Below are 12,500 nucleotides of genomic sequence, written 5' to 3'. Positions count from 1 at the left end.
CGCCACCTCACTGCTGGCTCTCCTGTTCACCATGCAATCACAGCCAACCATCAGGTGCTCCTGTTAACAGAGGTGCTCTTCTCTCCCTCAGACTCTGGCCAGGACACTCTAGTGCCCACAACAACCTTGGTACTCTCCTCAGTGATGCCACTGAGGCTGAGAAACAATTTCGTCTGGCACTGAAGGCTCACCCACAACACGCGCATGCTTACTATAACCTGGCCAACCTCAGACGGTGAGTCTCATGCTTACCCGTGCACAACCCCCGCCTGTAATAACCTCCTCAACATCTTGGTAAGTGTTATCATATATTCTATCTATAACATGTGTGTTATCATTACATTTGTTCATAGTTCCGTGAGGCGATACGATGTGATCAGCTTCTATAATTACTGACACACATCGTCTACCAGTGCCAGCGTATGGAAGTGGACCATAGACTTTCATATACGACAAACTTACATTTTTCACCAACGTCTCCGTTCACATCATCTCTGTGCTTAGAATGATTCCATTACATCTGATCCACAAACATTCCACCATCATCTTCATCTCAAATGTTTCCAGCAGTTCTCTCCCTATATTGCGGTCTATCTCTCCTCACAGAGCCTTCCACTGAGTCACTAATTACCTTACACCAATCCCTCATCCTTGGGCCTTACAACTCGTATCTTTCTCACATCATCTGAAATTCACTCTCTCCCGCTGAGCCTAACTGTACGACGCAAGTTATCCATTTACTGAAACCTGAGCGTTCCATCTGTATGTCACTGAGTGAGGCTACTAATCCCTCAGGCAAGTCTCGTAAACAAAAGAGCATTGAGTGAAGGACCGATTACTCTCCCCTGTGTGACTCTAACATTAATTTCAGACTGTTAGATACACTGTAAGATACACTGTTAGATACACTGTAAGATACACTGTTAGATACACTGTAAGATACACTGTTAGATACCCTTTTAGATACACTGTAAGATACATTGTTAGATACACTGTAAGATACACTGTTAGATACACTGTATGATACACTGTTAGATACCCTTTTAGATACACTGTAAGATACACTGTTAGATACACTGTAAGATACACTGTTAGATACACTGTAAGATACACTGTTAGATACACTGTAAGATACACTGTTAGATACACTGTAAGATACACTGTTAGATACACTGTAAGATACACTGTTAGACACCCTTTTAGATACACTGTAAGATACATTGTTAGATACACTGTGAAGTACACTATTAGATACACTGTTAGACACACTGTAAGATACACTGTTAGATACACTACTAGATGCACTATTAGATACAATTGTAGATACGCTGTTAGATACAGACGCATTAGTTCTGATACGGACAGGTACAGCGGTACTAAGAGATACATTTCTTCGAACACTGAATTATGTGGCTGTAGCACAGACTGATACACTGGCTCTAACACTGACTGATACACTGGCTCTATCACTGACAGATAAACTGGCTCTAACACTGACTGGTACACTGGCTGTAACACTGGCAAATATACTGGCTTTAAAACTGACTGATACACTGGCCCTGACAATGACTGATACACTGGCTCTAACACTGACAGATATACTGGCTTTAACACTGACTGATACACTGGATCTAACGCTGATTGATACTCTGGCTCGAACACTGATTGATACACTGGCGTTAACACTGACAGATTTACTGCTTTAACACTGACTGATACACTGGCTCTAACGGTGATTGATACTCTGGTTCTTACACTGACTGATACACTGGCGTTAACACTGACAGATATACTGGCTTTAACACTGACTGATACACTGGCTCTAACGCTGATTGATACTCTGGTTCTTACACTGACTGATACACTGGCGTTAACACTGACAGATTTACTGCTTTAACACTGACTGATACACTGGCTTTAACACTGATTGATACTCTGGCTCTAGCACTGATTGATACACTGGCTCTTACACTGACTGATACACTGGTTCTAACACTGACAGATGCACTGGCTCTTACACTGGCAGATCCACTGGCCCTAACACTGACAGATACACTGGCTCTTATACTGACAGATCCACTGGCTCTAACACTGACTGATACACTGGTTCTTACATTGAGAGACACACTGGCTCTAACACTGACAGATACACTGGCTCTTACACTGGGAGATACACTGGCTCTAACACTGACAGATACACTGGCTCTTACACTGGGAGATACACTGGCTCTAACACTGACATATACACTGGCTCTTACACTGATAAATACACTGGCTCTTATACTGACAGATACACTTGCTCTAATACTGGCAGATACACTGGCTCTACCACTAGCAGATACACTGGCTCTAACGCTAGCAGATACACTGGCTCTACCACTGACAGATACACTGGCTCTCACACTAAGAGATACACTGGCTCTAACGCTGACAGATATACTGGCTCTAATGCTAGCAGGTACACTGTCTCTACCACTACCAGATACACTGTCTCTACCACTACCAGATACACTGACTCTGCCAGACGAATTGAACTTTATTAGACGGTCACACTGACTCTGATATTTACTTAAACAAATGGTACTAACACTGAAAGAGATACTGATTGTAAGACGGACACTAAACTGCTCCTAACTGCGAGAGGTACACAGCGGTTTACACTGAGAGGTACCCTGTCTCTAACACTAACGGATAGGATGGCTTTAGATTTTAAGAAGTGCTTCTAGTACTGAGTGATGCACTGTCTCTAATACTGCAGGATATACTGTCAAAAACGCTGATAGATAAAGTGGCTGTGAGAGTGACAGGCACATTGGCCCACCAGAGCACTGACAGACAGTGACATCTTCTTACAAGTACCTCACACGTACTCAAACCTTGATTATTATTATCACGTTTTTCACATAGATAATCTTGCCACTTCCTGTCCACTCCAACATTGATAACTATCATCATTCGTCAAGTCCCCGTCATCCTGAGGTGCTAAGAAGCTCCTGGTTTCTGCCTGACTCTACAGACGATGAGAGAGGGACTCTGGCAGGAGTAGTACCGGCCTCTCCTACAAGCAATCCCGCTCTGTCAGACCTTCCTGTCTTTCTGTTCACCCTAGCAACATTCATAGTCTCTAGTAACCTCTCCTCAGTTGAGCACCATCTGTCTCGTACCTCTCCTGATGTCTTACTTCTCTCTGAGACAAAGTTGTCTAATGATGTTCTCACTTGTGCTTTTGTCATATCTCCACTCACGATCCCGGTTCAAAGGTGGTGTTTGTGCTTATTCCAACATCAACACACCTGTTGCACGCCTCAATGACCTTGAGTCTCCAAACCCTGATGTTAAGCGACTCAAGGTCTGTCTCCCTACTACCACACTCTTCCTCTGTTTCGCCCTATTGCTCTCCTGATTCCACAAATTTTATTTCTTTTTTCGACAGTCCAAACTCCTACCATGAGACTGTGATATTCTCTCACCCTCAAGCCGAGCTCCTCTACCTCGGGGATTTCAACTTTCACCATAGGGAATGGTTGAATTCCTCCCATATGGATGGTGGAGGGATTGAAGCCCCAACGTTCTCTATTTTCAATGATTTCGAGAAAATTATCTCCCATCCTATCCCATATTCCAGACCGCTATGACCACTCTCCTAATATTCTAGATTTGTTTTTTACCTCTAGTCCATCCCGATGTAAGTACACAATCTCGCCCGCAATTGCTTCATGTGATCACGCTCTTATAAATGTGTTTATTCTAACGGCACCTCTCCATCCAGCAGCCACTTCTAAGCGTAAATACTGGCATCTCTACAAAGCTGACTGGAATAACTTACGTAACTTCTTTTCTGAATTTCCTTGGATAAATTACTGTCTCTTATGTGGTGATGCTTCAGTCTCCTCCAGACGCATAGCAGAGGTTGTTCTTGCGGTAATGGAAGCATTTATCCCCCTCTTCCTCCAAGATAACCTCCTCATCCAATCCAAGGTTCAACCGTTCCTGTTCTGAGGCCATTCAGGCAAGGGATCAAGCATATCAGGCTTGGAAAAACGTTCCTGCCTCTGGCTCCCACTCAGCTTTTATTGCTGCCCGTAATCGATGCAAGCACGTTATCAGTGAGGCGAAGCGTTTCTTTATTCAAAGGAAGTGCGATAACCTCTTCTCGTCATCCACTGATATGTCTTTCTGGTCTTTAGCTAAGGGCATCTCTAACAACTTCTGTCGCTTAACCTTTCCTTCACTTTTCAGTGCTGACGGTACCATAAATGTCTCTGCCGTTAACAAAGTAACTCTCTTTGGTTCACGTTTCTCCTCTAACCCCACCTTGGATGACTCTAACTTTCCTTCAACCCCTGATGCTCCTTTTACTAATCCTATGCCCCTCCCCATAATTTCTTTTCAGACTGTCCAAAACGCGCTTTTCTCTGGACACAAGCAAGGTTTATGGTGGTGATGACATCCATCCCTGTGTACTGAAAGAGTATGCCTCTGAACACGCACCAGTGCTTGCTCGTCTGTTCTGTTTCTGTTTAAATACGAAAACTTTTCCTTCTCCTTGGAAGCATGTGTTGGTTCATCCCATCCCCAAAAAGGGTGACCGTTCTAACCCTCTAACTATCGTCCCATTGCTTTGACATCTACTGTTTCCAAAGTCTTTGAATCCCTCCTCAACTCTCATGTTCTCAAACACCTCGAAAATCACAGTCTTCTCTCTGATCACAGGTATGGTTTCCGTGAGGTGAGATCCATTGGTGATACTCTTTCCGATCTTACTAATGTCTGGTCATCATCCCTGAAAGATTTGGGGAGTCATGTGTAGTTGCACTTGACATATCCAAGGCTTTTGACATGGTGTGGCATCGGGGACTCAACTCTTAGTTCCACTCTCCTGGCCTCCCTCCCTCACTTGGCCCCTTGGTATCTAGGTTCCTTTCCAGCTGATCTATCTTTGTGGCTGTTGATGGATCAGCATTCCCTCTTTTCTCCATCAACAGCGCTGTACCTCAAGATTCTGTCCTGTTCCCCATACTTTTGCTCCTTTTTTTCAACAATTTCCTCTCCACAAATAATCCAATGCACTCATACGCTGACGACTCAACACTGCATCTAGCCACGTCCTTCAAATCTGCTCCTTCTTCTCTCACTCGATCTGCAGTTCGTCTTGACACAGCTTCCTCAATGATCTCAGACTTGGACAGGTTGTCTCAGTAGGGTACACACAATCGTGTTAAGTTTAATGCCTTCAAGACCCAGTTTCTACCCATCCTCTCTATCGAAAACCTCTCACAACTCTCGTGCCTCCTTAAATGGTTCTGCAGTCCCACCTCTTGACTCAATGAACATACTTGGTATTACTGTATTATCCGCTCTTTCTTGGAAACCCCACATTACGGGAATGGTTAAGTTCTGCTTCTAAGAAACTGGGTGTCTCTTCTGTACAGTTCTTCCGTTTGTACAAGTGATTGATTCGTCTTGTATGGAGTACTGCTCTCACATTTGGATGGTTCTAGCTCTGCATCCTTATCTGACAGAATTGAGTCGAAAGCGGTCCGCCTTACGAACCGTCACAGTTTAACTTCCAAACTTGATCCCCTTGCCCTGACACCGCAGTGTTGGTTCACTTTCCCTCTTCTATATATGGTATTACTTTGTTTTCAATTTTTCTCGAGAGCTGGCTGCTTGTGTGGCCCCCACCACCGGCTAGACCATGCAATACTAGGCAAGCTGCTGCGTCACATGATTGCTGTGTGGCCATCGGCAACTCAAGGATGGGCCGTTTTGGTACCTGTTTTTCCCTACACGTCGAAGCTTTAGAACTCTCTACCTTTTCGTGTCTTCCCCAATAATTATGACCTGGCACATTTCAAAAGATTGGTTTTTTCCACTTTCTCCAAAATTCGCATACTTTCCCTTGTCTTTTCTTTCTCCCTTTCATCACAATTCTCTATATATTTCAATTAAGTCCCGGCCTTGATGTGGACTTTTGTCCGTGACTGGAGTCTTCAATATAAAAAAAACAAAGGTAAAAGACTCGCTGACTCTGACACTGACAGATCTGTCATCTCCAAAACTAACACAGACATCGGCCCTGACACTGACTTATACCACGACAAACACTGACGTATACACTGATTCTGACAATGACAAGCCACATCTCCAGCAGACAGATACATTGGCTCCATTTCTGACTTATCTACTGACTATAATACCAAATGACATATTTGCTCTGACACTTAAAGATGTACTGAACATTGCTGATAAATTAATTGCTCTGATATTGACAGGGAAACAAGCGTTAATCCCTAAAGGCAAACTGGCTCTAGAATGATTGATATGCTGGCTCTAAAACTGACACTAATAGATCAACTGATTTTCAACACTGGCAGACCCAGTAGGATGAAGGCTAAATGATGTACAGGTTTTAAAACACAGTTGGATTAGCTTTAACACATAGATAAGCAGGATAGATACTGATAGATACTATTTCTCTAAAGCTGACAGTCGCACTGGATCTGGTAATTGCATATACACTGCCTCTAATGCTAATGGATACACCAGATCTAGCACGACATATACACTGTCTCTAATACTGATTGGTTCTAACACTGACAAATACCTTTGTTCTAATGTTGAAAGAAATAATGGTAACAGCACTGACAGAGAGAGACACTCTTTCTTTATCACTGTAAGATGTACTAGCTCTAACACGATGGTATACACTGGTTCTAACACTGATAATTACGGACTGAAATATTGGCCGATCCACTGTCTGAAAACGACAGCTTTACTGGTCTATACACTGGCTGAAAAATTGAGAGAACCATCAGCTCTAACACTGATATATAAACTGACTCTAACACTGATACGTAAACTGACTCTAACACTGATATATAAACTGACTCTAACACTGATATATAAGCTGACTCCAACACTGATATATAAAGTGACCCTAACACTGATATATAAACTGACTCTAACACTGATGAACACCTTGGTTCTAACACCGAGAGCTTTGCTGGCTATACGAGATACACAGACTCTAATACTGATAATTACACTGACTCTAAACGTGACTGACTCACTGGCTGGAACACTTAATGATTGAGTCACTGGTTATTACACTGATAAATGCAATAACCCGAACAATGACGGATATATTGGCTCTAACACTGTCAAACACATAGTATTCAACACTGACTGACACACTACGTCATAATCCATGTTTGGGTTGACAAAGATCTGATTCGTTCAGACAGTCGTCGGAGATTTCGTGATGTGTCTATCATAACTACAGTAATGAAGGTTTGACAGTTTTATCAAGAGTACTGATTGTCGGCTGCACTGGACTCTGGATGGTCCCAGAGACAGAAAGGCTTCGAGGTAGCAACTACTTCACGGACGCGCAGGTAAGCCAGGCTAAACACCAACACATGATGACAACAGCACAACGTAATGAACTGAAACACAAATATAAACATAAACAGACAAGTGGGTCTTCAGGAGGCTATTATTGATGGTGTAAGAGAACTGGAACACTTGGAATTGTGTGGCACGATTAGAGAGATAGCAGATTTTTCAGACGAAGACCTGGAAAATGTTCGTATAGCTAGGGAGGTGCCAGCAATGTAAGTTATGTATGTAAAGTACAATATTTATCAAGTCTTTACTTAAACTTATCTATGGTGCTGTTCACAATCCTGTTGAAGAAAAACTACTTCGCCTCATTTAATGTCACTGATTTTGGATACCTGTATTAGATCACCTCTTAACCTTCTTCTCTGAACTGAATAGATTCAAGGTTTAATTTGCTCACGTAGAATTTGTTGTTCGGTGCTGCAATCATCTTGGAGGCTCAGTGTTGTACTCCCTCCATTTAGTCTGCCTTTCCTCACATAGGATGAGCAAACCGAACTTAATATTGGAGATGAGGACACACCAAGTAGTTGTAAAGTGTGAGGATAATTTCCCTACAGTTAACTTGCTATCAACGTCTCCAGGAAGTTCGTCTTCCTTTTTATGTACTGTTTACTTGGTTTGTAAGTCACACGAGATTATCCTACCCACGTCCTTTTCCTCGTTTACCTGTTGCACTTTGACAGAATTTATATTGCTTGCCTTTCCATTTTTACTGTCGATATGTAAAACTGTAATTGTCAATATCAAAATAAATTAGCCACAAGTGACCCCAGTCCATCAGTTTCTCTGTGTCAGTTTGAAGCTGAAGACGTTCAATTTCTGTGGTAGAGTTATTTCCTAACTTGAATCGTCCTCGAATTCCGATAACTTTCCTGCAGACAATGATCAATATCATCAATGTAAACGTGAAAGAGACCCGGTTACAAGACTGATTCCGGTGACACAAAACTTCTTACATCTAACCATTAAGAAGTTTGATCATTAATCTCTTCTCTTTGTTTACGACATGGCAACCAATTTCCTAACCATCGATGTACAACAACATTTATACCTAAGTTAATGAGTCGCTTGCCCGGGAGCAGTTATGTGTTACTGACTCATAAGTATAAACATTTGTATACATATATATATATATATATATATATATATATATATATATATATATATATATATATATATATATATATATATATATATATATATATATATATATATATATATTTTTTTTTTTTTTTTTTTTCTTATACTTTGTCGCTGTCTCCCGCGTTTGCGAGGTAGCGCAAGGAAACAGACGAAAGAAATGGCCCAACCCCCCCCCCATACACATGTACATACACATGTCCACACACGCAAATATACATACCTACACAGCTTTCCATGGTCCACCCCAGACGCTTCACATGCCTTGATTCACTCCACTGACAGCACGTCAACCCCTGTATACCACATCGCTCCAATTCACTCTATTCCTTGCCCTCCTTACACCCTCCTGCATGTTCAGGCCCCGATCACACAAAATCTTTTTCACTCCATCTTTCCACCTCCAATTTGGTCTCCCTCTTCTCCTCGTTCCCTCCACCTCCGACACATATATCCTCTTGGTCAATCTTTCCTCACTCATTCTCTCCATGTGCCCAAACCATTTCAAAACACCCTCTTCTGCTCTCTCAACCACGCTCTTTTTATTTCCACACATCTCTCTTACCCTTACGTTACTTACTCGATCAAACCACCTCACACCACACATTGTCCTCAAACATCTCATTTCCAGCACATCCATCCTCCTGCGCACAACTCTATCCATAGCCCACGCCTCGCAACCATACAACATTGTTGGAACCACTATTCCTTCAAACATACCCATTTTTGCTTTCCGAGATAATGTTCTCGACTTCCACACATTTTTCAAGGCTCCCAAAATTTTCGCCCCCTCCCCCACCCTATGATCCACTTCCGCTTCCATGGTTCCATCCGCTGACAGATCCACTCCCAGATATCTAAAACACTTCACTTCCTCCAGTTTTTCTCCATTCAAACTCACCTCCCAATTGACTTGACCCTCAACCCTACTGTACCTAATAACCTTGCTCTTATTCACATTTACTCTTAACTTTCTTCTTCCACACACTTTACCAAACTCAGTCACCAGCTTCTGCAGTTTCTCACATGAATCAGCCACCAGCGCTGTATCATCAGCGAACAACAACTGACTCACTTCCCAAGCTCTCTCATCCCCAACAGACTTCATAATTGCCCCTCTTTCCAGGACTCTTGCATTTACCTCCCTAACAACCCCATCCATAAACAAATTAAACAACCATGGAGACATCACACACCCCTGCCGCAAACCTACATTCACTGAGAACCAATCACTTTCCTCTCTTCCTACACGTACACATGCCTTACATCCTCGATAAAAACTTTTCACTGCTTCTAACAACTTGCCTCCCACACCATATATTCTTAATACCTTCCACAGAGCATCTCTATCAACTCTATCATATGCCTTCTCCAGATCCATAAATGCTACATACAAATCCATTTGCTTTTCTAAGTATTTCTCACATACATTCTTCAAAGCAAACACCTGATCCACACATCCTCTACCACTTCTGAAACCGCACTGCTCTTCCCCAATCTGATGCTCTGTACATGCCTTCACCCTCTCAATCAATACCCTCCCATATAATTTACCAGGAATACTCAACAAACTTATACCTCTGTAATTTGAGCACTCACTCTTATCCCCTTTGCCTTTGTACAATGGCACTATGCACGCATTCCGCCAATCCTCAGGCACCTCACCATGAGTCATACATACATTAAATAACCTTACCAACCAGTCAACAATACAGTCACCCCCTTTTTTAATAAATTCCACTGCAATACCATCCAAACCTGCTGCCTTGCCGGCTTTCATCTTCCGCAAAGCTTTCACTACCTCTTCTCTGTTTACCAAATCATTTTCCCTAACCCTCTCACTTTGCACACCACCTCGACCAAAACACCCTATATCTGCCACTCTGTCATCAGACACATTCAACAAACCTTCAAAATACTCATTCCATCTCCTTCTCACATCACCACTACTTGTTATCACCTCCCCATTTACGCCCTTCACTGAAGTTCCCATTTGCTCCCTTGTCTTACGCACCCTATTTACCTCCTTCCAGAACATCTTTTTATTCTCCCTAAAATTTACTGATAGTCTCTCACCCCAACTCTCATATATATATATATATATATATATATATATATATATATATATATATATATATATATATATATATATATATATATATATATATATATATATATATATATAAAAATATATATATATATTTTATTTTATTTTTTTTTATTATACTTTGTCGCTGTCTCCCGCGTTTGCGAGGTAGCGCAAGGAAACAGACGAAAGAAATGGCCCAACCCACCCCCATACACATGTATATACATACGTCCACACACGCAAATATACATACCAACACAGCTTTCCATGGTTTACCCCAGACGCTTCACATGCCTTGATTCAATCCACTGACAGCACGTCAACCCCGGTATACCACATCGCTCCAATTCACTCTATTCCTTGCCCTCCTTTCACCCTCCTGCATGTTCAGGCCCCGATCACACAAAATCTTTTTCACTCCATCTTTCCACCTCCAATTTGGTCTCCCTCTTCTCCTCGTTCCCTCCACCTCCGACACATATATCCTCTTGGTCAATCTTTCCTCACTCATTCTCTCCATGTGCCCAAACCACTTCAAAACACCCTCTTCTGCTCTCTCAACCACGCTCTTTTTATTTCCACACATCTCTCTTACCCTTACGTTACTCACTCGATCAAACCACCTCACACCACACATTGTCCTCAAACATCTCATTTCCAGCACATCCATCCTCCTGCGCACAACTCTATCCATAGCCCACGCCTCGCAACCATACAACATTGTTGGAACCACTATTCCTTCAAACATACCCATTTTTGCTTTCCGAGATAATGTTCTCGACTTCCACACATTCTTCAAGGCCCCCAGAATTTTCGCCCCCTCCCCCAACCTATGATCCACTTCCGACTCCATGGTTCCATCCGCTGCCAGATCCACTCCCAGATATCTAAAACACTTCACTTCCTCCAGTTTTTCTCCATTCAAACTCACCTCCCAATTGACTTGACCCTCAACCCTACTGTACCTAATAACCTTGCTCTTATTCACATTTACTCTTAACTTTCTTCTTTCACACACTTTACCAAACTCATTCACCAGCTTCTGCAGTTTCTCACATGAATCAGCCACCAGCGCTGTATCATCAGCGAACAACAACTGACTCACTTCCCAAGCTCTCTCATCCCCAACAGACTTCATACTTGCCCCTCTTTCCAGGACTCTTGCATTTACCTCCCTAACAACCCCATCCATAAACAAATTAAACAACCATGGAGACATCACACACCCCTGCCGCAAACCTACATTCACTGAGAACCAATCACTTTCCTCTCTTCCTACACGTACACATGCCTTACATCCTCGATAAAAACTTTTCACTGCTTCTAACAACTTTCCTCCCACACCATATATTCTTAATACCTTCCACAGAGCATCTCTATCAACTCTATCATATGCCTTCTCCAGATCCATAAATGCTACATACAAATCCATTTGCTTCTCTAAGTATTTCTCACATACATTCTTCAAAGCAAACACCTGATCCACACATCCTCTACCACTTCTGAAACCACACTGCTCTTCCCCAATCTGATGCTCTGTACATGCCTTCACCCTCTCAATCAATACCCTCCCATATAATTTACCAGGAATACTCAACAAGCTTATACCTCTGTAATTTGAGCACTCACTCTTATCCCCTTTGCCTTTGTACAATGGCACTATGCACGCATTCCGCCAATCCTCAGGCACCTCACCATGAGTCATACATACATTAAATAACCTTACAAACCAGTCAACAATACAGTCACCCCCTTTTTTAATAAATTCCACTGCAATACCATCCAAACCTGCTGCCTTGCCGGCTTTCATCTTCCGCAAAGCTTTCACTACCTCTTCTCTGTTTACCAAATCATTTTCCCTAAC

The 12,500-nt window shown here is 42.3% G+C and overlaps 1 pseudogene; it reads left to right on the top strand.

Moving 5' to 3' along the window:
- The window catches only part of LOC139764050 (protein O-mannosyl-transferase TMTC1-like), a 571,510-nt pseudogene that overhangs the window by 462,409 nt on the left and 96,601 nt on the right, over positions 1-12,500 (top strand).

Source organism: Panulirus ornatus, chromosome 48 (genome assembly GCF_036320965.1).
Source record: "Panulirus ornatus isolate Po-2019 chromosome 48, ASM3632096v1, whole genome shotgun sequence".
NCBI lineage: Eukaryota > Metazoa > Arthropoda > Malacostraca > Decapoda > Palinuridae > Panulirus > Panulirus ornatus.
The sequence above is the reverse complement of the archived record's forward strand: the minus strand, read 5'-3'. Positions and strand labels throughout refer to the sequence as shown.